Source organism: Ursus americanus, chromosome 21 (genome assembly GCF_024610735.1).
Source record: "Ursus americanus isolate L20-20 chromosome 21, mUrsAme1.1.p, whole genome shotgun sequence".
Taxonomy (NCBI): Eukaryota; Metazoa; Chordata; class Mammalia; order Carnivora; family Ursidae; genus Ursus; species Ursus americanus.
In genome coordinates, this window is record NC_142147.1 from 36,790,470 (window position 1) to 36,817,500 (window position 27,031).

The 27,031-nt window shown below is 49.6% G+C and overlaps 1 protein-coding gene across 1 annotated transcript in view; it reads left to right on the plus strand.

Annotated features, from left to right (window-relative positions):
• The window catches only part of ZNF536 (zinc finger protein 536), a 283,922-nt gene that overhangs the window by 29,962 nt on the left and 226,929 nt on the right, over positions 1-27,031 (plus strand). The window contains exon 2 of the mRNA XM_087853375.1: positions 23,704-23,773. The gene's annotated coding sequence lies outside the window, so the exon portion shown is untranslated. The remainder of the gene's footprint in view (positions 1-23,703; positions 23,774-27,031) is intronic.

Below are 27,031 nucleotides of genomic sequence, written 5' to 3' on the forward strand. Positions count from 1 at the left end.
GTGATGGTGGTGGTGATGATGGTGTTGCTGATGGTGGTGGTGATGGTGGTGTTAAGGGTGGTGGTGATGGTGGTGCTGATGTGGTGGTGGTGGTGATGATGGTGGTGATGGTGGTGTTGCTGATGGTGGTGATGGTGGTGTTGCTGGTGATGGTGTTGATGGTGTTGCTGATGGTGGTGATGGTAGTGTAGCTGGTGGCGGTGATGGTGGTGTTGCTGGTGATGGTGGTGATGGTGTTGCTGATGGTGGTGGTGATGGTGGTGATGGTGGTGGTGGTGATGATGGTGGTGATGGTGGTGTTGCTGATGGTGGTGGTGATGGTGGTGGTGATGATGGTGGTGATGGTGGTGTTGCTGATGGTGGTGGTGATGGTGGTGGTGGTGATGGTGGTGTTGCTGATGGTGGTGGTGATGGTGCTGGTGGTGGTGGTGATGGTGGTGGTGGTGATGGTGGTGATGGTGGTTATGATTTTGCCTGGGAAAAGAATAGACATCTGATGTCTTTGCTTTTTCTGCATCATTTATATTCTGATGCTTTCATATATGGTTGATTACACTTTAAAGAGAAAAGACCTCACACTCTTCTGTTGATCAAAAATTTCAGATCATCAATGTGAGGTATTGGGGAGCAGGGGTGCAGTCTTTCTCTCACAGAAACAGTGCTACGACAGGGTCCTGAGGTTGCCTAGGGCAGTGATTATCCAAGTGTGGCCCTGGACCAACAGCACTCGCATCACCTGGGAGCTCGTTAGAAATGCAGAGTCTCAGGCACCGTCCTAGACCCATGGCGTCAGCAACTTTGTGGGTGTGGCCCCGCAGTCTGAGCTTTCATGTCTTCTGGGAGGTTTGGATACAGCTGAGGCCTGAGCACTATTGCTTTAGGGCATACATTGTGGGAATGGTTTTTCCAAGACTGGAAGTGTACTCCTGCCCCATATATACTCTGGAACTTTCCCCAGAGGCTGCGCCACAAGCCTTTAGATCCAAGAAGCCATGTTCATGGCTGAGTTGTTTGGTTAAAATAGAAAAGGACAGACAACGGTCATGAGATACTTTTCACCTTTGCCTTTTTTAGAGTTTACTTATTGGGGCTTCTTTCAGAAGTTTGCCACTTGAGGGGCACCTGGGTGGTTCAGTCACTTAAGCGTCTGCCTTTGGCTCAGGTCGTGATCCCAGGGTCCTGGGATCGAGTCCCACATCAGGCTTCCTGCCCAGCGGGGAGCCTGTTTCTCCCTCTGCCTCTGTCCCCTGCTTATGAGCGCATGCTCTCTCTCTCTCCCAAATAAATAAAATCTTTTTTTAAAAAAAGAAGTATGCCACTTGAGCATTAGAATATGGAACACGTACAGTTGACGCAGATGTTTCGAATACATTTATTTTAGACATGAATTCGGAAGAGTTCCAGCCATCCTTACTGCCACAAGTCAGTGCAAAATCTCTGCTCGGGGACTTTCTCATCCCTCCTCATGTGGGGCGATGGGTGCTCCCTGTCCAGGCCGGCTGTCGCTCGTGTCCGGGAAAGACGTTTCGTGGAGTCACCCAAATTGTCTGCTTAGACTTTGCCGGCTGGGGTGAGAGGATGCCGCCTCCTGGTTGTGGAGCTTCTGTTGGCCTGTTTTTGGACAGTGGTGCGGTCCTCGTGAGGTGCTGGGAGGAGGGGGTCACCTGGGCTGCTCGCCTGTCTCAGGGAGAGCTTTTTTCCCAGTGAAGATGACACCTCAGTGGTGAGTGTAGGATAGACTCCGAATGAAATTCACCGGACACTCACCGTTGCTCCTGAGGGTCCTTCTCGAGGCTGGAAAGTGACAGGGGGAGGGCTTTCTGTTCGGAAATCATGCACCAGCCACCGGCCGGGCCATGCTTAAGGCAGGGTCTCTGGTGAAACTCGAAGCCTCAGGCTCCTGAGAGACGGGGGCATAGCAGCCGGGCCCCCAGACAGGCGGGAGATGGAGCCACGTGCCCTTGACTCTCAGACTTCCGGCTCTTCCCTATTTCCCTCCCCCGTCAGGCTCTGCCTCTTGGGGCCTCTCCAAATGTGGCTTGCACTATCTGAGACTATTTTAGCCGATACATAGATTTAAAATTTTAACAGTTGGGTATTTTAAGACCTATTAGAAAAATATAACTAGCACATCCTAGCTGTGATCTCGCAGATGTTATTGCTTAAGGTAGGGCTAAGTTTAAAAAAAAAGTGAGTTGATTTAAAGTTAATTTAAAGCAAAGCATTCAGTAAAACACAGTCCTGGTGGTGGGAGATAGGGCAGAAGTGAGGAGGGTGGTCTGTGGATGACTGCAGCGTGGGGACAGCTGCCAGGAGCCGAGGTGGCAAGTGCTCCCTGCACCCCCCGCCCGGGGCTGAGCCCTGGGAGGGCTGGGGCTCGAGGAGGCAGGTGCGCGCCAGGCACATCCTGGGTGCCTGTTTTGTTGCTACGAGTCCTGCCCACCCCTCGTGTTTCATGCTGCTTGTGGGTGCACTTCTGCGTCTGGCCGGCAATGTAATTACTAACACCGTGGGAGGGCTGCAGGTTCAAAGCTGGCAATGAGAAATGTAGTTCACCCCTTTCAGAAATGGGGGTTTGGTTTAGGTGGCGACAGGGGTGTTTCATAAAAGGAAAACTCCACCAACCCATAAGAGACAAATAAGAACGCGGAGCCCAGCACCCCTCCTTCAGCAGAGAGACCCCTGGGAAGAGAGAGGACTGAGCCTGGCTGTTCTCGTCTGCTGTGGCCACCCAGGACACAGGGCTGGGAGGAATGGCGGGAAAGTGGCAGTCATCAAACAGTGCCACCGAGTTTTCCCGAGGGCTCACGATGACAGAAATACTTGTGTGGAGTAAGTTAGGGCAGACATGGGGTCAAAGGATAGGCCTCGTGTTGACTCAGGGGCCACCAGGGACACCCTTCCTGGTGTCTGGTTCTCAGCTGTGTTTTGCGTTTAGCGTTTCAGGGCTGTGGGTTGGGGGGACCGTGGGAACGAGCAACAAGGACTCGCGTGTTTCTTTGCCAGCTCCGCACTACCCCGGGTTGCAGACTTGGAGAAGCAATGTGGCCAGGGACTGGACATGTCTCGCTGTGGGTGGTGCTTGGAGGGGCCCAAGGGGCTGGTGAAGAAGGGAGGTGCCATCGTGTCGCTGCCTTGCAGTGGTAGGGTTGTGGTGGGGACCAGGCACCCCTCAGGGAGGTAACTGCCCTGACTCTGCTGTGCTCACACCCTGCCCCCTTTTCTGTGTCCAGATGGCTGGTTGGGGTGGGTTGATTCAGTATTTGAGACCTAAGAGGGAGGACTCCAGGGAAGATGAGCTGTGGTCTCTGTCCTTGAGGAGTTAACCAGTCCCATGGGAATGGCCTGCAAAGACAGGGGAGACAGGGCTGGGCGCTCAGACAGAGGCAAGTGGGAAGACGGAGGACCCCACAATGTGGATAGGTACGTGGGAGGATGTCCTCGAAGGCCTAGGGATGGGCTGAGCAGGGCAGAGGAAAGAGGAGATGGGGAGGAGGGTTATGTGTGGGGAGCACATGGCATTTTCTTTGTGAAAACCCAGGATGTAACACCGTGAGTGGCACACAGCAGGCGCTCAAGAAATGTATCTTAAACCGAACAGAATGGAACCAGAGTCTGGCTGGTTATGCGGGAGCCAGAGGTGGACGCTAGCATAGTTATTTCAGAAGGCCTTGACCGTGGCCCGTTCCTGTCCCAGAGCCTGGCCCGGGACAGAACACCAGCCGGTGCCTGTCCCTGGACGTCACCCACACTCTGGGACCACTTCCCGTGGAGTCGGCGGTGGGGGGCCCCCTGGAACTCCCCGAGGCTCCCCACTCGTTTTATTAACTCGGTGTTGAAGGAGTCACCCATGCTGAGGAAGGAGGGGAATTAAAAATAATGGGGTGTGTGCGTAGCTGTGAAAGTGAAGATATAAAGGTAAACGCTATCATGAACGAGGGTATTATTCTCAATTCAGTGGTTCCAGTTTTCTGTCCGTTTAGGTCTTTTCTGAATCACTGGGCCACTCAGCCCCATGTCAGAAATTTATTTGTGCTAATCAAATCTCCAGCTACTCACTCGGTTGCAAGGAGTCTCCTGTAGCCAAATTTGCGTGTGTTGGTGTGTGTGTACGTGTCTGTTTTCATATATTTATGGATTAAAATCAGACTTTGACTTTGCGTTGTTGTCTGTCTCTAACTAAGTTAAAAGCGTTTCCCCGAATCCTTACTGAGGCATCTTTCTAGAAAGAAGCTCTCTGAGTGGGCTAGGCAGAAATTCATACACACAGACACAGATACACACACACAGACAGACAGACAGACACACACACACACACACACACTTCAGCCTCGCTGACAAACTGCAAGAAAAAAAATAATACCCACAATCCAGAAACACAGGAAAGAAACTTTCAGTTTTCACTTCCAAGTTTGGCAGTCTGGTGAACTTGAAAGGTTAGCTATGAATAAGCATAATCAGATCTTTCTTTTTGTCCATATTTAATTCAAATGAGACAGCTCCGTGTTGACTTCTAATACAGAAAGGCCACCCACCATGGTGGCGCTCCCAGCCAATGAAGCCGGCTGGCGAGAGCTTTCTTAAATGGTGCTAATCAGCCTGGAGAGGCCTGCCCTCTATCCCCATCAGTATTCTATAATTCAGATGTGCTGATAACCTGAAATTGAATGTGTCAGGATGCAGGCATGTGAAGGGAAGAGGGAACTCCGGGCTGGAGGAGCCGGGTGGCTGGAAGACAATGCCTGGGGGAGAGGGTTTCACACCCTCCCTTCCCCTCCCCTGCGCCCCCCACCCCCCTGCCTGTACATGTGCGCGTGTGCGTGTGTGTTATTGTTCGGGGCCAGGGACGAAATGGGAGGTTTTGAGTTCTGAAATATTTATAGGGAAGCTTTGGATTTTGTATATGTTAAATGAATCAACAGACATTTTGGCTGCTAAGGGGGGAATGGTAATTTATGATTAATTTTTTTTAAGCCACGGCTATTTTAGAACCTTTCTCCCACTCTCTCATATATGAGACAGACAGACACACACCCCCACCCCAGTCTGGTGAGCACGTCTCACGGGAAAGTTTAACAAAGGAGTCGCTGTTGTCACTGTCCCAGCCAGCAGCCGAGCCGCTGAGGGTCAGTTGCTATTTCTATTTTAAACCTTGATTTTTGCAAAGTTTGTCTTTTGACTGTTCTCATTCTAATCAGGCTTAGTGAGGGGATCCGCTCCAAGCTCCACACCAGGCTGTGAGGACAGAGGAAGATAAACCAGAGGGATTAAACAAAAAGTTCTGCTCTGTCAGTAGGCATGTGCGTGCGTGTGCATGTGTGGGTGCGTGTGTGTGTGTGTATGTGAGAGAGAGAGAGAGACAGAGACAGAGACAGAGACAGACCGAGAGACAGACGAGGGCAGTCTGCTGGCTGTGTGTTCTTGGCGCTGCTGCGTTTGGCTTTGCGATATGATTGGTTGTCTGTGCCTTCAGCGTGGTACTCCTTCAGCATCCCCCTTGTGCCCAGAATGTGAGTCTGTCCCTCAGAGACAGGACTGGCCACTCCAGCCCTGCCGATCAGTCCCGTGCAAACATTCCCCACGTGCCCCGGCGCCATCCGCCACCAGCCCCTGCCGCTGCCAGGATTCTATTCCTCTTCGACTTGTGTATCGATGTCTCGATGGGCTTGGGTGCCACTTTGTCTCTGCAGCCTCCCCCGGGTATTCCAGCCCCACCTGTGGCCGCTTAGGAGGAAGTTTCCCTGTGCGGTTCTCCTTGGTCATGGCACCTGCCACTGTCCTGGTTTGGAGACCTCTGCATGCATCTTGTCTCTCCTGCCATGTGGTGAGCGACTCTGGGGCTGATACAGGGTCGATGCACCTTCGTACCCCCCACCCCGTCTTCCCTGGCACAGAGCCGAGTAGGTGCTGGGGGATACATGCAGGACGAAGTGGCATTGCTTGGAAATGTGTTTCTCCGGGATTTGGGAGCCCCCGGTTAGGTCTCCGATAGTCCGAGGAGGGGCAGCGAGTGGGCAGAAGAAGTGAAGCCGTCCACATTGTCTTTGTTTACCTTGGACCTACCTGGCATCGCCTCCCGATCTCGCCCTCAGTCCAGGCTGGCTGCAGGGAGGCTGGTCTGCTCTGCCCATCAAGCGGGGACAGATGTTCTTCCGAAGAGGCTGCCCTGTCAAAGGGTAAAGACAAGGTCCCAATGTGTCGCTCCTCATCTCTGCCCTCATCACCGTCAGACTGATTGGCACCATGTGGCATGCCATCCAGGAGGACCAAGAAGCTTCCCCGCGATTTGGACCCAGTGGTGGCTTCCCAAGGGAATGCTTGGCATGTGTTTAATTATTCATCGGTGTTCTCGTCTGTATCTCCCTGCTCCTTGATTGTTTTGTCTTTCCCTAAAAGTATTTATTTGAAAGTCTGTGATCAAAGACTGAAAACAAAATAAAGCAGGATATTAAAATGAACATTTTTTTTAGGAGGTTGGAATGTCAAGATCATTTTTATTAGAAAAGTTTATAAGATGAAGCCACAAATTATTTACGTAAACTTCATATATGGAGCACAATACTCCCAGCCGTGCTTCTGGTGAGCGATCTTGGCTGGCGTACCTGGATTTAAAAGACCTTCTACTTAAGGCAGGACAAGTTCATTTTAATTAAAATTAACGGATTTTTCTTGATCATATGTTAGTACACACGTACACACTCACACACATCTGTGTTCAGAATTGATAAAGAAAGAGCTCTGGTTAAATAATCCACTTTTGTCTGACAACGGAATCCGCTATAGAGGTGCAGATATGCAGAAAGCTATTTGGAAATGCGTCCCAGCACTTGTCAGGTTTTATTATGCACGAAGGTGTCATGTTTGTTACGAAGCTGAGTGCAGATGGCAGAGTGGAAGAAATGGATCACTAATTTTAACAATGATTAATGAACAGAGATAGAAAATGAATTACATTGGACTATCGAAGGCAAGAAATATTTTTGTGAAAATTTTGACTCATCTGCTGTGCTGTTCTCTGCAAATTATTTTCAGAAATTCTATATGTTGTCAACAGTTGACTGCATTTTCCATTACTGTCTATTTCTGTTCTTAAGTACTTTTGTGTTATTAGAGATACATAATTTCAAAATACCAATACATTCCTGATTACTTAGAGAAAATATATGTAACAGTGTGACTGTTCCATAGACGCTAGCCATAAAAGTCCTGTTTTATAATAATCTTTCATTCTTCCTCATTTTATCACTACATTAGGAATGTTTGATAAAAAGAAAGGGAGGGGGTGGGGACTCTTCTAGCACATGCGGAATAAAGAAAAAAAAAAAAAAACCAGAAGCGAAGGTAGCAATAAAAATGTGGTCTGGTGGCTGACTGTGGTCTTTGGCTGCCACCAGCTCTACCCTTTGTGTCTCTCCTCCTCCTGGCAGTGTGGGAGCAGGGACCCACCCTCTCTCCGGCATCAGTGTCCGTGGGCAGCGACCGCCCTGTCCTGTCCTCCGTGGGGATCTCCCCAGATGTACCATGACACTCTTTCTGTCTTCCTTCGGGCACAGGAAAGAATCACCAGATCTTGAAGCTGTCCCAGGATTTTTTCTTTCAATAGACCCTTACTCTAGTCCTCTCTGCTCCAGTACCAGCGTCCTGGTATTGACAGTGAGTTTTTATGGGGCTTCACGCGCGAGTGTTGTTTTCTCCATCAGCCTCATCAGTAATCCTCTGCGTGCGTGCGTGCACGTGTGTGTGTGATATACAACTGAATACAGTTTGTTTGGTCATGATCTCTGTTCTTTGTGGTCGGCACACCTATGTGATGTCTCATATGGAAAAATGGATAGTGATTTTTCTCCTCCCTTCTTCTCTTCCTCCCTCACACTCTTTCTTCCTTCCTCTCTCCCTTCCTTCCTCTCTTCCTCTCTTGCTCCCTCCCTCCCTCATCCTCCTTCCCTCCCTCCCTCCCTCCCTCCTCTCTTCTTCCTTCCCTCCCTCCCTCCCTTTCTTCCTTTGGTAAATATGTTGACCATCCCAGATATGTTGGCTTCAAGGCATCTCATTTTCCTGAGATTCTCTGCAATTGAGAAATGATCTACTAGGGTTTGGATCCTGTATTGTAATTGGTAGGCACTTAGCTTCATTCACCAGGAGCCCTGGTGGTGACAGGAGTAAATTTCATGGCTAGCACTGCGGGATATCTACCGCTTCGGGGGACCCAGGCACAGCTTGGCCATACATCTGCGGACCCTGGTACCAGTCCACTGCTCAGCCTACCATGATTTAATCCTTGCTTGGAGGTTAATTTGTGTTAGAAGCTTACGGTATAGACCCTGCACGGTTCTGGCAACTTCTCGGTCTTTCCGCAAGAGGAATTCCCCCGAGACAAGAGGACCGGGCGCTCGTCGACCCTCCCAGGAAGTGCTGGCCACGGAGGGGTCTGGCTTTCACGCGCCGCTAAGCTGCCTCCTGAGAGCCGCCTGGTGTCTGAGCAAATGGACGATCTATAACGACTTCCTTCTCCTGCAAACGAGCTTTCCAAGTTTCCAACTTGACTGTTTTATTTATGCTCTTGACCTGTGAAAACAAGCAGGCTGTTTAAAAAGCAAAAAGTACTTGCCATGATTAGAGTACTTAGAGTTGAAATAAATTGCAGAATGAAGAGGACATTCCTCGTCGCTCCAGGAGAAAATGTCGCGGAGGTTTTGCTTCTTGAGGATGGTCTGCGGTTCGGTGCATTGGGGTGTCCCCATCCCCCGGCCTCGGGGGGCCCCAAGAAAGGATTCATGTGACTTCCCCTTTTCCTGCTTTTCGGTGGCAGAAAAATCGTAGTGAACATTTAAAACATGTTTGCGAATGGTTCTCAGTAGTTTGCATATAATTATGGTCCTGATGGGAAAACACTTTGGAAAAACAACTAGTGAAACAATGCAAGTCCTGCTCAGGTTACACAGCAAATGCTAAACACCGAGGAAACACACACAGTCTTTAGTGAACAAGGTAGGGAATGCTCCAGGGAGCCAATTTAGAACGTGACTTAAGGCAAGCGTGGCTTTTCGTGTCTCTTTCTTTTGGCAAGTGTATCAAGTCGCGGTGGTCCCTGGAATTCTCCCGAAGCCGGTCCGCTTGCCTGGGGTGGCCACCTCGCACAGGCTTGTACGAGGTGGGTGTCGGGAGGGGGGCGCCTTGAGTATAGTGGCTCAGCGAGAGAGGCTCCTTGTGTGCAGGGCCTGGTGGGGACGGTGGCCACTGGCCGGGCGCTCTGCTAGAGGTTACGCTGGGGATAATTTAATGGTGTCAAACAAGGAGGAGGGTAAGCCCAGGCAGGGAGGCAGAGGGAATCCTACAATTCATGGTTAGAGAGATCAGGAGGAATAAAAAATAAATTGTGGACGATCCACTTAAGACACAAGTTGACTCCTAAATATAGAGCTGTCTCTGTGATTCATGGCGTGGGCTGCTGTTGAGGCAGAAGTCAGGTGGATAGATGACCTGTAGAAATAATTCGAGGGTCCTTGAGATGTAGGCATTTGGAGCTGAACACCAGGAAACAAGTCGGCGCCCAGGTAACGTTCTTCCTTCAAACAGGAACATCGTCTGGGTTTCGAACCCGAGCACGTTCGTGTTTCTCACTTGCATTCGTGGGAAGGTGGTTGCCCTGCTCTCGTGCAGACATAGGCGCCACAGACCTGTGTCCATTGGCGTGGCCTTCACGTGGCCATCGTGGAGGCAGCCGGTCCGTGTGGCTCTAGTGGGGAAGTCCAAGGCGATCCTGGTTCTAGTGGGTTCTGGCCTTCACAGATAGTTCTGTTTCATTTTCCACGGTTGCTCCAAGCTTTTTTGGTTTCCATCTGTAGTTACCTTCCTATTGATCTGAACTAACTCATCACATCAGACCCGAAGAGTCAAATGATTGGAAGTTATCTATTTTAATGGAAGAATTCATCGAAGATGATAGACAGGTGTGCCCACCCACGCACACGCTCACTTTGACCCCACTTGTTGGCATTTCCATGGATGGCATATTTGGTTTGGTGACACCCAGGCATTAGGCACAAGACCCAATTGCTTACCACTCTGCATGGAGGCCGGTCTCTAGACGGGGGCTCTGAGCGTGCCTTTTTAGCCTCCCCACCCCCGAAATATATATTTAAGTTACACTGAGTCGAGTAATGATAGTGAAATTGCCTATAGCCCGAGCTGGAGAATATTCAGGATGTCTGTCATCCTTCTATTACCTCAGGTAAATAACTGATTGACCTTTTTGGGGCTCTGATACTTTACTAATCAGAACCTGAAATCTGTATAACAACACTTCATTTACTTGATAGACAAAAGAACAATTGCACTTGAAGTAATGTGATTTCTAAATAGACACTGCCTGTCAAAAATAAATGCATTAGAAGTAAAATGTAGCTCAAGGAGACAATTAGCAAACAGAGGTGACACCGTAAACAGGTGCACCCATTATTCCCAAAGCTTGTGGCAATATATTCGCGTCTTTTGGAGTGATGGAAGATCATGTGACGGTTTGGTGAATTATCTCTCGGTATCATCTGACTGATGCAGCCGCTGCTGTTGCAGAACATTTAAAAATGCATCTCACAAATTACATGGTAGCTGGGAAAAATGCAGGTTTTTTTTTTTTTTTTAAGAACAATGCTTTTCTAAAGCAATGCGCTAGCATACGTAATTTTTCATTTGAAAGGATGGAGACCGTTTCATTATGCTGGGTATACAGTCGGTTAAGGTTGTGCAAATTCATTACAATGTTTGTTAATGTATAAAACATTTTCCATTCTGGTTTTAGTGACATTGGATTTTTTTTTTTTTTTATAATGTGCTGTTTCTGAAACATCTGCCATCCCTTGTTACCTGTGGGCAGAGGAGGGAGAATAGACTCTTTCTAAGAATGGTTATAAAATCTTTACCGAAATGGAAAATCTTGGAAAATGAGAGGGAAAGGACTTTTCTTTTCTTTTCTGTCAATTGTTAGGTTTGAATTTCCTGGAGTAGGAACTTGACCATGAGACAAATGGGGGGGACCTGCCAATGGCTGCTTAACAGGCTAGGCTAGGAAAAGACCAGGCTTTCTCAGAGCCTTTTTGTCCCTCTGTGTTTGTATGCCCTGCAGTGGATTCTGCCCTCAGAGGGCACGTTCCTGAAGATTTTCCCTATTATTTTTCATTTGTCATCTTTGTTTTTTTTTGTTTGTTTTTTTGTTTGTTTGTTTTTTGGGTTTTTTTTTTTTTTGCTGTAGAATGAGGGATACTTGAGGGAACCATGGTTTTGTCAATTACTATTGCTTCTTGTTAAGAATCACAGGAAGATAGTGTGAAATATTTTTACTTGGCCTCTAAATCAGTCCACCCTGGACTCTTCTTGGCCTTCTCCAGAATAGCTGGAGAGCCAAACTTAATATGGATTGAGAGGTGACCGTTCAGGAGGACAGCAGCATTTTGGTGGCACCGTATACCCAGAGAGAGAAATCAACACAACACCACAACCTCCAGGAACATTCCCAGCCCTGTCCAGTTCCTGCTGGGGAGGTGGCTCGTATCCCTTTCGCACCCCTGTCTGGTCCCTCCTCTGTCCCAGTACTTTCTGAGGCATTGGGGTTTCTCTGTTGGAGACGAGAGAACCAAGGATAGGGCTTTGTGGGGTATCTGACCTGAGGAGTGGAAATGGTTTGGGGAGCATCTTTCCCTTGCTGTGAAAGAGTCGTGCCCTGAGAAGTGGGTGCAGTCCTAGCCGACCGGGACTCTGTTCTGGAGCCAAACGGCTGTTCACTTTGTGAGAGGAATTGACAAGAACAACGAACACATGGACAGAAGTAAGGAAGGGACCGAGCGAAGTCTCCAGCCATCGGGATCTGTGCCGAGTTCAAGCGTACTTGTTGAAGAACAGCCCGGGTAAACTCTCTGGGAGTTGTTTGGACATCGATTCATCAGGGAAGTGGTGGCCAGAAGGCTTGCGAAGGAGTCCTCGTCTCTAAACACTAGAGAGATTTCCTCATCTGCACGAGTAGAAATACTCCGGCTCAGGGAGACAGGTTCGCTAGGCTTCAAAGCTGCTCCTTCCCCTTACCTGTGTTCTTGTTAAATCAATAGACTTGGGGCGCCTGGGTGGCACAGCGGTTAAGCGTCTGCCTTCGGTTCAGGGCGTGATCCTGGCGTTATGGGATCGAGCCCCACGTCAGGCTCCTCCGCTATGAGCCTGCTTCTTCCTCTCCCACTCCCCCTGCTTGTGTTCCCTCTCTCGCTGGCTGTCTCTCTCTCTGTCAAATAAATAAAATCTTAAAAAAAAAAAAATCAATAGACTTGTTTTTTAGGGTAGTTTTAGATAAGCAGAAAAATTGAGTGAAAAGTACAGTTCCCACCAACATTTTGCCGTTATTAACATTTATGTTAGTGCAGTACATTTGTTCTAATTGATGGGCCTACATTCATACATTATTATTAGCTAAAGTCCATTGTTTACATTGAAAGAGCACTTTTGGTGTTGTACGTTCTATGGGTCTGGGCAAATGTATAATGACACGTACCCACCACTATAGTGTCGCACCGAGTAGTTTCGCTGTCCTAAAAAACCCCCTGTGCTCCCCCTATTCATCCCTCCCTCCCCTCCCCTCTTGGCAATCACAGATTTTTTTTTTTAACTGCCTCCTTTGTTTTGCCTTTTCTAGAATGTCACAGAGTTGGACTCGCACAGGGTGTAGTCTTTTAAGATTGGCTTCTTTCACTTAGTAATATGTATTTCCGGTCTGTCATGTCATTTCATGGCTCGATCGCTCATTTCTTCCTATTGTTGAGTACTAGTTCACCGTCTGGGGCTGCCACAGTTTCTCCATTCTGCTACGGAGAGGCATCTTGGTTGCTTCCGTGACTTGGCAATCCTGAATAAAGCTGCTACAAACCTCTGTGTGCAGGTTTTTGTGTGGATGCAAGTTTTCGCCTCTTCTGGGTAAATACCAAGGAGCACGGTGGTTGGATTGGATGGGAAGAGTGTGTTCCGTTTCGTAAGAAACTACCACACTGTCTTCCGACGTGGCTGCACCATTTTGCATCCCCACCAGCCACGGTGAGAGTGCCCGTTGTTCCGTGTCTTCGCCGGCACTTGGTGTCTGTGTTTTGGGTTTCAGTCATTTTTTTTTTAAAGATTTTATTTATTTATTCGACAGAGGTAGAGACAGCCAGCGAGAGAGGGAACACAAGCAGGGGGAGTGGGAGAGGAAGAAGCAGGCTCATAGTGGAGGAGCCTGATGTGGGGCTCGATCCCAGAACGCCGGGACCACGCCCTGAGCCGAAGGCAGACGCTTAGCCGCTGTGCCACCCAGGCGCCCCTGGATTTCAGTCATTTTAATAGGTGTGTAGTGGTAGTTCATTATTGCTTACATCTGCATTCCCTTAATGCCACACGATGTCGAGCATCTTCTCGTGTGCTTATTTGCCATCTGCAAATCTCCTTTGGTGAGGCATCTGGACTCTTTGCCCCTTTTTAATTGGGCTCTTTGTTTCTTATTGTTGAGTTTTAAGAGTTCTTTGTATATTTTGGACACTGGTCCTTTATCAGATATGTCTTTAGCTAAGATTTCCTCCCACCACGTGCCTTATCTTTTTCTTCTCTTAATGCTTTCCCTTTGTAATACTCAGCCACCTCGTGTCCCCTTGTAATACTCGGTGTGTAATACTCAGCCACCTCGTGTCCCCTTGTAATACTCGGTGTGTAATACTCAGCCACCTCGGCCCGTGGCCTGTATTCTCATATGGCCAAGTGGTGTCTAGTTACATTTGAGGCCTGAGGTTTTAGGATGTGTGAAATCAGAGATACACATGCAGTGTGTTCTCAGCTGTGTTTATAAACTTACATATCTATGCATGTACACACACACACACACACACACACACACACACACAAGAATAGGAAGAAATGTGCCAAAATATCAAAGCTCTCACACCAGCTGATAGAACTATGGATTGTTGTTATTTTCTTCTTTGTAATAATATCTCGTATGTTCCAGATTTTCTAGAAGTGAGCATTCAAGTGTTACTTGAATAATCAGTTGTGTACAAGTAAAAGTACATGAACTGAAAAAAGCAACACCCATAGAGGAGATCCCATGGTGGTTCCGTTGAAACTTGGACAACTTTCACTTTGACTTCAGAAACTATCTCTGGAACCCACATGTCGAGTGATATTGATGAGAATACAGTGCCTCTAACAACCTGCTTCAGAAAACAAGTGACTTTCTAGTGGCCAAATTTGGCTGTCAGAATGGCCCGCTGTTTCGTGGAGCCCTCCCTAGGCACTAGACAAGATAAATAGGGTGCAAGCTACCAATGCAAACCGTGCATACGGGTTTACATTTCGAGCAGCCAGATTAAGAATGGTTAAAAGGGAACAGGTGAAATTGATTTTAAGACTCTATTTTTAGTGTGTCCAGAATATTATTTCAACAGGTAAAAAGTATCAAGAACATAAGTGAAACATTTTGCGCTCTTCCAGGCCTGATGTGTGTTTTCAGCCTGCAGCTCATCTCAGTCTGGGACGGGCACTTTGCAGGTGCTCGGTAGCCCCATGTGGTCAGTGCCTGTCGGGCTGGACGGTGCAGCTTTGTGTGGTGACTGAATGATCCAGCAACGTTCGCCAGGCAGAGTCCCTGAATGGCAACATTAGCTGCAGGAAGTATAGATTAAAGAGAAAACAGGCACTTTGTGCTTTCCAATTATTTCCCATTTCTTCTTCAAGATAAACTACTTCATAGACACCTTATGATTTGATGATGAGATGAAGTCTCTTCTGTAGGGGGATAAATATTTTTAATTCGTGCAGTAATACAATATATTTGAAAGCATTTGCAGTTTGGGGGATTTTTTTTTCCTTCTTTGCATTATTCCCTCTCTGGGGGCCAGAGTGGTCTCAGATGTGCCAGCCCATGGAGTCTTGGGCTCATCTGGGATATGCCTTCTCCTGGATGGGGTGAGACCCGGGGCCAGGTTGGGCAAAGACATCGGGAGAGACTGCCAGGCCTTGGCTCTCGGGAAAACAGCCTCTGGGCAGGGCTGGGGGGCCCTTCCTGGACTTGTGCCCCGTGACACAGGTCTTGTGGGAGACATGTGCATCTGGTCTGTGCTTCTTACCCTAAGAACACTGGCCTAGAGGGTGGGTCAGAAGTCCCCATCTTGGGATAGAACGGTGCTCCTGAAGACACAGACATGGGGGCTGTTGGATGTCTCCGATCAGTGGACACTGGGCAAGCATGGCCGCCTCAGAGATGGGGCTCTGCAAGGCTGTGTGGTGGGCGGTGTTGCCCGGTGCTGGGAAACACTGCACGCGCCATGGAATCGGCCCGTCTGGATTCAGACCCTGGCACCCCCCACTTTCATGCTCTTCACCTTGGGCCAGTTCCTGCATGGCTGGTGCCTCAGTTTCCCATCAAAAAATGAACACGATGACGGCAGTGCCCTCCCTGGGTTGCTGTGAGCGCAGGGTGAGACGATGCGGGTCAGGATGTAGGGCTCTGGTTGGCACGCCGTAAGTGCTCGGTAGATGTTAGCCGGCACTCTCCCTGAGCTCAGGGATGGTTAGGTCGATGGACAGATCCCTTCAGAAGGGGGGCGTGTGTGTGTGTGTGTGTGTGTGTGTGTGTGTGTGCGCGCGCACATAAACTCTGGCTGTTTCTTGAACAGTCTTTAGTGGTTCATGTCCTCCTGTCTCCATCCTGCACCCTCAGCCTGCACTGAGTGACCAGCGGGAAATAGTTTCCCTCTGCCTTCACTTTCCCTCTCTTCTTTTCTCCTTCTCAGGGCTGTTTTGACTATGAATTAATTGTAGGTTGGGGGACTTGCAAGCAAAAATCAAAGCCAATAAACTTCAAAAGGACAGGGGGGGACCAGGGCCACCGGGGGAGTGCCAGGGCCGACCGGGGCCAACTGGGGCTCTTGTGGCTGTGGGGCAGGGTGGGGGGGACCCTTTCCATGTGTCTTCAAAGGGGACACCAAGTGTTTCAGATTGTCACTTAAAAGCTCCGATGCAAAACTTTGGAAATCTGGGTGAGAGGCAGCGGGTTCCAAAACAGCGATTTCTCTCTTTTGCCCGCCAGCACGAGCCCAGTGGAACGTAGAGTTAAACTTGGAATTTCTTGGCAAGGGTTAATAATCAATGTAGATCTCCTAACAAAGGAGATGCTGCCTTATTATACTGGGAAAGTTTTTTTTCTTAACTGTCAGTGAAGCAGTACTAATTATTACTCCAGAGTAAATGAGGTCATTTCCTATTAAGAGAACAAAATGCTTAGCCTCGCCTTGCCAATTCATACCAACTATTTTTCACACATACTCAGCTTTTTAGTTTTTTTTTTTAAATTTTGATAAAATCCATTCATTTGTATTAGAAAAGCGTAAACCATCGCAATAATAGTTGCCCATGATTACCCAGATGAGTTTTTGTAATGTGTGGGTTGTTTGAATACCATGTGTTAGCTATGGAACAATTAGGCAGCTGAATGGATCTTTAAAACAATCAGATACTTTTATCTCACTGAAAAAATACATTCCTTGGATGTGTACTGTTAAACCGTAAATTCCGGGCAACATTAAACTCACGTCACGACGAGAACTTTCGGATATATGTTGATCAAGGACAAAAAGACATCCAAATATCTTGTCTTCGTGTTTTCATTTTTTTATGCAAGCAAAAAGATTTAAGGAATATGGTAGCAAACAAAGGGTAATTGTTTTAGCCCAGATGTTGCTTTTGCACAACAAGCAGGTTACAATGTTCCCACAGAGCTGATGAGCCCAATCAGGGAAATGATTAAAAATTGATTTTGTCCCTGTAATTACAGTATGTAAACTACTTAGCTTGGATTGCAAAGGAAGTGATTTTCTAATTACGTATATACTCTGGTGTCTAATGATTGGTTTTTTGAAGTAATGAAGAGAGAGCACTAACGACTCCTTGGTGTTCTGTTGTTTAAGAAAGACCATCTTTAGAGTAAGCAGCAACAGACAAAGAGTTTAAATTGAATTTTCAACACTGTTAATGTGCACATGGATTTGTTTATTAAAGAGACAGGGAAGTAATTTGATTGGCTCTGAGCATCTTGGCTTTTTTTCATGCTCAAGCATGTAAAAATACATGCACCGGGGCGCAGGCTGACGGGAAGAAGCCTCCCCGCTCCTCTTTTATCATCCCAGTGCCTGGGCTGATACCGCGGGGTCTCAGGTTCCTGCGAGCGTCTGATGTCTGTGTATCCTGAAAGCATTTAGATCGAACAGGTATCAGATAGCTTCTGCATCAAAGTTACCTTTGTTTTACAATGAAAGAAGAGGCTTCCCTTGGAAGCATGTCTGGGCAGCCCAACGCGCCCCGTGTTACGGTATTTGTAGCATCCTATGTGACAAATAGCCCGCATGCTATGACGCGGGGCTCTGCGACGGGGTGGTAGCTGTCACTCCCCCCCCACATGCGTGTGTCATACGTGCAGCACACACACTCACACCGGGGCGAGCCCTGTGTCTGCTGGCCTGGCTTCAGTGGGTCAGCGGTGGGAGCCGGGGGGGCCGGCTGATGGGGATGGAGGAAAGAACTACAGGAGTCCCGAGTGCTCCTTTTCCGCTTCGAGACACTTTGTGGCTGATGAGTGACAGCTCCCCAAGCACCTGTTCTGGCAGAAGTTAGAAGGGGGAGACCGTTTCTCAGCGGACACGCCGTGCCCTCCAGGAACAGGGCCGTGACTCCAAGGTGACCTGAGAGTGTGATGAGGCCAGTGGATCAGGAGACGCCCATCTTTGGGAAGACTGTTCCTTACAGTTCCTCAGGGGAGGGGGCGCCCCACGCCCTAAGGGGCTGCTGGGGGGACGCAGCAGGGCCAGTGCAGAGCCAGGAGCCCGGGGAAAATGTGAACAAGAACCCTTATGGTGCTGAGGGAAGGGCTCAGCAGGGAGGCTGAGCAGATGTGGGGCTGGCTAGTTTGGACAATTTCGGCAGGCTCTGGGGTAGAGGGACTGTCTCTGGTTGTCTGGTATCTGACCCCAGGGTGATTAGGGCAGGGGAGGGTGGCCCAGAGTGGGAGAGCCTGGGAGAGGAGGAGGTTGGGGCGTGGGCTCTGGATTGGTGGGTTTGCCTGTGAGACATGTCATTTGCTCTCTTTAGGGATTGGCTAGGAGGGCAGTCCCTGCAGGGTCAGTAGGGCCCCAGATGTCAAAGCATCAGAAACACATGCTTACTATACAGGAGCCCTCGGCTAGGGCTGTTTTCGGAGTGGGTGCCCTGTGCCACCAGAGTCCCTGGCCATGATGAGCACAGGATGACCCTGGGTCCCCCTTCCTCCTGGTGTCTACTCAGCAAGTCTCATTGGCTTTCTGTGAAGGGCATCCTGAATCTCCTTGCTTCCCCCCATCATCACGGCTCCCACCCCATGTGAAGCCAGCATTGTCTCTCACCTGGACAACTGTGGCAGCCTCCCCATTGGTCTCTTCGGGGACTCCACTCTCAGCCCTTCTGGTCTGTTGTCCCCACAGCAGCCAGCGTGGTCCTTATACAGTGTAAATCACATCACGTCATTCCCTTGCTCAAAACCTGTCAATGGCTCAGAATAAAACCCAAATTTCTTACCATGTCTGACAAGGTATGCCCATCCTCTCCCATTTCCCTGCTCACCATCCATGTCCCAGATGCATGCACAGAACGTCTTGCTGCTCCTGCAAAGCACTATCTCCTTCCTACCCCAGGGCCTTTGCACTCACTGTTTGTTTTGCTTATAGAGTTCTTCCCCAGATTTTCACCGTGCTTGCTCTCTCACTTTATTCAGGATTTTTTTTTTTGTCTTTTTTTTTTTTTTTTGTCAGATGTCACTGGTTAAAGAGGTCTCCAGTCACCTTATTGAAAACCATCTCTGTCCATCATTTTCCCTGGCTTTATTTTCTTCTTAGAGCATATTACTCGCTGACATTATATTTTGCTTTTATTCATCTTTCCTTGGAAGCTGCTCACTAAAACAGAAGTTCCACACAGACAGAAGCATTGCTTATCGCCAGGTCGCCAGAGCCTGGTCGTGAGCCTGGCACCCAGGAAGCACTTGGCCGGTGACTGGCTAAAGGAGACCGATTCCCTGAGCCTCTTCCCCAGGGGACATTTCTCACCTGGACTCCTCTCCTTTTGGGAACTTGGAGGGGTAATGGCTCTGTCACTTGGGGCCATGGTCATCCCTTAGAGTTCTGAGAGAAAGAGAGGGAGAATCACTCAATGCTCAGGAATGGAACGTCCGAGTCCATTCTGAGGACTGTAGGTTTGTGGCAGGGTCCCGAGACTATTGAGCGCTGGGCTGGGAGGGGCACCGTCCCCGGGCAGGGGGAGTTGTGGCCCCACGGTGGCTCACACCGGACAACAGGCCGGAGCCCCTCATCTGGGCATCCCTCCAGGACAGCAGGACTCCGAGGCACTGTCCCAGGAGGGCTGGGGTGTCATCTCCAGAGAGCTCCAGATGCCTGTCCTGCTGGCCACACCCTTCCCCCACGGAGTGCTGAGGGAGTCCAGCTGGCCTTCCCCTGCTGCAGAATCCCTTCCCGATGCTTTGCTGGAAGAAAAGCAGTTTATCTGGCTGCCAGCTGCCCCACACTGCCCACAGCCCTCACCGGACTCCTGTGCCGGGCCTCCTGCCGTGGGGCCTCCGAGTGAACCCTGGGAGGGCCGGCCCTCAGTCGGTCTGGGAATGCACTGTGCATGGGAGCAGAGCCCCGACCCGGGGAGGGGGGATTGAGCCAGCTCTTCCTTCTTTCCTGCTGTCCTCCATTGCTGCCCCTGCCTTCCAAACGCGCCTGCACCTTCCCCCCTCTTATCCTCCCTCCCTCTCACCTTCCCTTCTCTCCCTTCTTCCTTCCTTTCCTTTTTTCCATCAATCTCCATTCCCCCTCTGCCCTACTGTCCTCTCTCCTTCTTCCTTCCTCCCTCCCTCTCACCTTCCCTTCTCTTTTCCTTTCTTCCATCAATCTCCATCCTCCCTCTGCCCTACTGTCCTCTTTCTTTCCTTCTTTCCTTCCTTCCTTCCTTCCTTCCTTCCTTCCTTCCTTCCTTCCTTCCTTCATTCATTCATCTTTCCTTCTGACCTTCCCACCTTCATCTGTCTTCTCTCCTTCTGTCTCCATCCTTCCATCTCTGCTTCCTTTTCTCCTCCCTCCCTCCTGCCACCCACCCACCCAACAGTTACTGAGCTCCAGCCCTCTGCCAGAGGTTAGGGACTAGGAGGTGAATGGGACACAGCCTTTTCCTGGTGAGCTGGGAAGGGACACAGGGACTGCCCTCAGCATGCTGTTTGGCATGCCCTCAGTAAATGGTGACTCGTTACTAGGATGGCCTTCTGGTCGCCATGGTGTTGGGTGGGAGACAGGTGTAATGACCGTGGGGAGGCAACATGTTGGCCTAGAGGAAGGGTCTTTTCGTGAAACTTGGGGCTTATTCCCAAGGGCCCTGGTGATGGCGGGGTTGCCACATCTCTGCTCATCTCTTGACTCGACAGGCACCTTCCCTTTCAGCACCTGTGGTTGCAAGTCTGGGAGGCTGGGCTTCTGCCCCGTGAAGGTATTCAGAGCTTCTGTATCTCCCCTGGGAGGACCTGGGAGGGAGGGGTGTGCCTCCATTCCTTCGTGAGAGGCCCATGCGGCCTCCTCCTTCCAGCATTGGCTCAGGGAACAGGCTGGCCTCTGAGTGGGCACTGCTTTTCCTGCAGAATTCACAGGGATGGGGCTGCAGCGCGGGCCCACCGTGGGCCAGGCCAGAGCTGCCTGGCCATCTCCCACTGTCTTCTGTTGTCCTTGCCCCTCCTGTCTTCCTGTCCTCCCCACTCCTCTTTAAAGTCTCTCTCTCAGAGCTTTCCACCCTCTCCCTTCCCTTGTGCCTATCAAAGGGGTCTTGGACGTGTCCCAGGTTGTAAGAGACCCCTCCCCAACGTCCCCCCGCCCCAACATCCTGTCCTCTCCCTGTACTTCTTCCTAGGACCTGCACTCCTCTCATGTCGGAGTCTCTGAGCTTTTACCCTCCTCCGCCTCCACCTTTGTCTCCACTGAGGCCCTGCTGCCCCAGCTGAAGGCCTCAGCTGTCATGCCCCCCCAGCCTCTGACACGCCTCTAGGCCCACATCCTGGCCTGCACACTCTTCCCGCAATGGTAGCTCTGTACCGCCTGGCAGACTTGCTTGCCCCCGGCCTGCCCGGGGGCCTGGCACACACAGTAGGTGCGAGTTGCTGAACGAACAGGTGTGAGCTCACTTTCAGATGCCGGTGGCTGAGGGTGACCCCACGTGTGCCTTTCGTGTGTTTGACAGGACACTCAGGGGTAATCAGTCTACAGTAGGGGGGATTTCAGGCACTGAAATGTGTCTGTGGAGGTGATCCTTTTGGTGGGATGGCTGCACCCACCTTGGCCTTGGTTCATGCCGTGCTTTTTGCTGCCTTTGTGATCGGCCCCGTCCCACCCTTCCTCGGATCTGGTGGTAGCTGCACCCACTGGGCTTGTGGGCACGGTCTCCTGGGTGGCCCCCCTCTTCCATCCCCTCCATGCGGGGTCCACGTGGGAGGCAGGGGCGACGGGAGGCCTCCCATCGGGGACCCGTTTCTGGTTATGTCACCGCGTTTTCTCTAAATGCAAGTTGCTACTTGCACCAAGACAGCTGTTTCTTTCATTGAGTGAGACAGAATTACTGGGCTGACGATTTCCTTCCTCCCCACCCCACATCGAAAGCGTCGGTGGTCTGATGTGCTCCCCTTTGCCCACCTGCAGTGGCTGTAACGATATCGGGCAGTCGGAGCCCCTTCTAGATGGCTCAGAAAGGTACCAGAGGCACTAACTCGGTTTCCTTTCCCTGAGAATCCAGCATGCCTTCTGAACATGGCCTCTGCTGCTATCCCAGCAGGAAGCTTGTTGGGCTAACGTGGCCCGGGTGGGCCAGCTACCTTTGGATACCCCCACCCCCCATCATTCGGGAGAGCCCTTACAAGGGCACAGCTCCCAGTGCAGCCATGGAGCTTGCATGGGGGCCGTGACAGATTCAGGGCATAGGAGCTCCCATTAGGGCCCCAAGGACGGATTCCCAGAGCCGGTGAAGTTCTGATCAATGATGTGAAGCCAGCAGGCAAGTGGGTACGGGACACTCCAGGTGAAGTCTCCCCATGTTCTCCCTGTCACTGGAATCCACAAAACTTCTAAGTGACCAGTCCCTGGAGAGTGGTCTTAGAATTTTGCAAGCCATGAGGCTGGACAGAAAATCTGAGTCTGTCCCCCACCTCCTGCAACCCCCTCCCTAAAAGTAAAGAGTCTCGTAAGCAAAGCAAGTCGGTCTTCACAGAGCCAGCGGGGTGCTGGGGCCCACTCTGCCCATCACTGAGACAGGAGAAAGCACAGCATCGAGCATTTGCTTTCCTCTCTCTCTCGATTTTAACGTTGAATGATACAGAAAAAAAAATGCAGAAGATAATCTGATTGAGGAGAGGGAAGGAGGGGGAGAGAGAGACTTGTGATCTCTTTCCTTGTTGCAGATGGTTGAGATGTAAACTTTTGCTCTATGTCTCAAGACAGGCAGGTAGAAATCAGTTTACAAACAGCAGTGTCCCTGTGACACTATGAGGAAGCACTTTGAGCACTCAGTCAGCCAACACCTTTTTGGTTGCCAGAAATCAATGCTGGAGTTGGACGGAGTGCTGTATGCCAGTGGTTTCATGTCCAGATTTCATCAGCGTGGGCTGGGGCTCCCCCACGGGCTCCCCGAGCACATATTCTGGTTTCCCATTCGTAGACACAATTCCACTTCTCTGACACCAGAACGTACAACTTCGGCTGCAGTCAAATGTAACTTCTTAAGAGAGAATTTTGCTTGCCCTGTAAAATTCCCTTCTGGAAGTTGGATTCTGGATTGCACTGGACCAGGAGAGGCTGGACCCAGGGAGTGGACTGGAGATCATGGGCTGGGGCCTGGCTCGATCACCCTAGCCCGCAGCTCCGGAACCGCTGTGGGCAGGTGTCTCGGCTTCCCCTCCAGGACCGCATCTCGTCCGAGTGTGTCATAATGGAGGAGCTCCCCTACGTGGGGCTTTTCAGTAATAAGACAGGAGAACGTCAAACACCTAACTGGCTCCTGCTTCCTGGGTCTTGGTTCAGGAGGGAGGACTGATGTCACACTATACCCCAGAGCCTGGGTCAGTGGCTGATTCCTGGTGTGGACGCACTGAATGCTGCCTTGGCCACCGAACAGGTGTGGTCCATTGGAATTTGGGTGGAATTGTGGTTTCCTGAAGGGGGCTCCTTAAATCAGGGAGAAAAAAGAACCCCTGAGTACTTCCTCAGTTCCTCAAACTTTAGAATTCAAGAGAGAGAGAGAGAGAGAGAGAGAGAAAGAGAGAGAGAGCAAGCCAGCCCTTATTTGTTTATTTGCTTATTTCTTCTGTCCCATCTGGACAAGAAATGGTTAGATGCCCCGCCCCCTTCTCGTTTGCAGGTGGCAATTTCCCATTAGAAGGAGCTGAGCAAATTGGGTTTATTGCAGCAAAGGTCACATAGTTCCCATTTTTAAATCACTCAATGAATTGGGGCAGTGGGGCTATTAAATATTGTTAGACTCTCGACTAGCCTGGCAAATTGTTACCTTGGATGAATGCTGTTTACCTGTCTTACTGAAGTCGATATGTCCGACATGGAGACTTGCTAACAGGTCCTATTTTTACAGTTCCCGCCCACCACGGCTTTAAGACTACCCTTCAGCCAGGAGGGAGCTCCGTTGCTTTAAGACTCGCCCGGTAAGGAACATCGTTTTGTAGTTTGTTGAAGTGGTGTCTGTCTGTGAGTTTGTGGGCTGTCCAAGATGCCCTCGTTGGGCTGTCCACCCCCGGGCTGGGTAAGCGTTCTCCTAGCTGTTCTCTTCTCCTCCCTGCACTGAGATGGGTTGTGGAGAAGCTTCTGAATTCAAGGTTCTCTGAGGTGGAGCGTGTGGCTCCCGGGGCTTCTAGGTGGGATGAAATGTACAATGTCAAGACATGCTCTGGAAGTCTCAGCATGAGGTCACAGATGGGGCAAAGCCCTGCAAGGGTGACATCTTTCTCTCTGTGTGACATCCTTAAGCGTCACTGTCCACCAGCTGGTGGGTGGAAAGGGGACCTGGTGGGGCTGCTGCCCAAAGCCAGGTGGCCCCAGCCAAGCACCACCTGTGGCCCGTTGCCCCGTCACCTGCCCTGCGGCTCCGTGGCCTGGCCCGGTCTTGGAGGAAACTTGTCCCAGGAAAGCTTCGTATTCCTCATCTCAGACTCAAGATCGCAGACTCAGTAATGGAGTGTTTTCCTGGCATCGAAGCTGATAAAAACTTACAACACAGACGAAGGGGCTGTGCTTGCGTTCGATGCCTGTAGCCGCCCCATCAGAGCTCCCCGAGATATCTCTGTAAACTCACCCTGGATCTCATGAGCCAAGCCCACCTCCCCCTGACCACAGGCCTCAGAGGTCACTACACAACCGGAGAAGTTGATAGCGAAATTATGCACTCAGAAATTAATTTTATGTGGCACTGAATATATATTCCTTTATTGTGACTTTATCTTGTTGAGAAAGTGCTTACTTCTGATTTTGTGGATATTACTGACCATGGATTACTTTTATTTTGGTTTTTACACAACAGTTATATTAGAAATTTGCTGTTTTATTCTTACCTTCTTAGTAAAAATCCTTTTATCACACAATGGGTAATTTATATCCATTACCAGGCCTTTCAATCCTTTTCAGTGGGGCTGTCAGCGCCGTTGGCACAGTAATGATTAATGTGATCTAATAATAGCGCACCATTATATTACCTTAGTAAAACATGTACCAACATCCTATTCGGATCTACCAAATTCATAGCTTCCTATAATATTTTTGTTGAAAGACAGGATTACTATTTTTCAAAGCTGATTTTTTCCCCTTTAACATATTTAATGAAATTCACAATTCTCTGCCTTAGTAATCCGGGCATGTGATTGGGTTCGGTGGGTGAATGTGACATCCGTAGGTAGTGTTGTGATTTGTCAGGGAGAGGTTGGACCGTCTCAGAGACCCGCCACCAGCAGATCCTGGCTTGTTTTGCCTTGAAGAAAAAAAAAAAAAAAACATCCCTGGGTTTCCAGTCTCTTCTGACGTGTGATAAGGAAGGTGTGTTTTAGATCAAAAGGCAAAAAAGTAATTTGGCTCAGAGTCCTTTCTTCCTCTCCTGTTTTATCCTCTCTTCTGTCACCTGCCTTGGTCTGCTGGTGAAGAGGAGGGTAGCAGAGCCAGGGGAAGCAGCTTCAAGCCCCTTTTTCTGGGGTTTGCCCTCACCCTCTATCTCCAGCTCAGCCTCTCGGGATCTGAGGCAGGGTTTTTTGGCTTCAGCGCTATTGACATTGGGCTGGGTGACTCTTTGCTACAGCGGCCCGAGTGTGTACTGTCAGACGTTTGCCAGTATCCCTGGCCTTCATGCACTCAGATGCGAGTCGTAGACCCAACTTCCCTGAGCTGTGACAACCAAAAACGTCTCCCACAATTACCAATGGTCCCCTGGGAGGCAAAACCACCCCTGTTTGAGAACCACTGGTCTGATGTGATAGGAACACAAGAAGATGGGTTTTGGGCGTGGGGGGACGTCACTGCAGCCGGAGTTCCAGAGCTTTGCGGTCCTTCTTTGGGACATCTTTGGCTTTGGGAGGGAAGATGCGGGGATGACGGCTATCCACCGCGTCCTCTTCCTGAATGAAACCCAGCCTTCTTCCGTCTTTCTCCTCCCTCCTCTGTCGCAGAGCCTGGCCCCAGCAAGGGTCTGAATCTTTGCTTCTTTCACTTAAATTCCATTATAATCACGACCGTGATTGATAACATTCCACCTTTTCAAAGGGCTTTAAAATCTGTGTCAACCAAGGATGACATTATTGTAGCGCAGGCGAGATGTATTCAAACAATTACACACTCAAATCGAAGTGGGAAGGTTTGTCCTTCTATTCTGATGCCTTTGTGACGTGGCTTTCCCCAGCGCCTCGGCCGCTCGAGCCCCCGAAACCTTCAGCAGGAAAATGCGTGGGGAGGAACGGGTTTTGCCCTTGATACCACTCAGCTCGGAAACAGTTTGAATATTTGGGCTTCTTAGGGCTAGAGGGTAGGGGGGAAGGAGAGGTTGTTGAGCACAGGAGAGAGAGAGAGAGAGAGAGAGAGTGAGCCTTGCTTTTGATTCAGAACAAAAATTACTGCTGCAACATTGGCTCGAAATATGCAATCAACTGAAATCAGGAAAAGTATTTTGAATACAAAATTTATATTGAAATACTTGAATCTTGTTTCGTGTGCACCCACATACATGTATATATTTAAATCAAGGAAGAGAAGACGAAAAATAAAGCTTTTGTCATAAAAATATGGCATGTAGTATTTGCCCTCAAATGATTCTTGCCACATTGGAATACATTTTTGTACTGTTAGCATTTCCATAGAAGACACTCTTGTTTGTTTTTACAACTGATCCTTGATGATAACAACAAATGAGGAAATGGCTCTGATTTACCTTTGTTTTAGGAGGATTTCAAATACATTGTGATGTTTGATGCAGGGAGCATTTTGGTGACCCACCCCTTCTTTACTGGTTTTGGGTCTGTCTCTCCCATTATAGCGTAAACCTGGTAAGAGTAGGGCCTGTTGTGTGTGTTCTTCAGTGTTGCTTTCTGCATTCCTGAAATAGTGTCTGATGCTTACTAGGTTCTCAATAAAACTGGTGACTGGCAGGATGGATGGATGGATGCATGGATAGATGGGTGGATGGATGGATGGATGAATAGGTAGATGGATGGATGGATAGGTGGATGGATGGATGGATAGGTGGATGGATGGATGGATGGATGGATGGATGGATGGATGGGTAGGTGGGTGGATGGATGGATGGATGAATAGGTGGATGGATGGATGGATATGGATGGATGGGTGGGTAGATGGATGGATGAATAGGTGGATGAATGGATGGATGGATGGATGGATAGATGAATAGGTAGGTGGATGGATGGATGGAT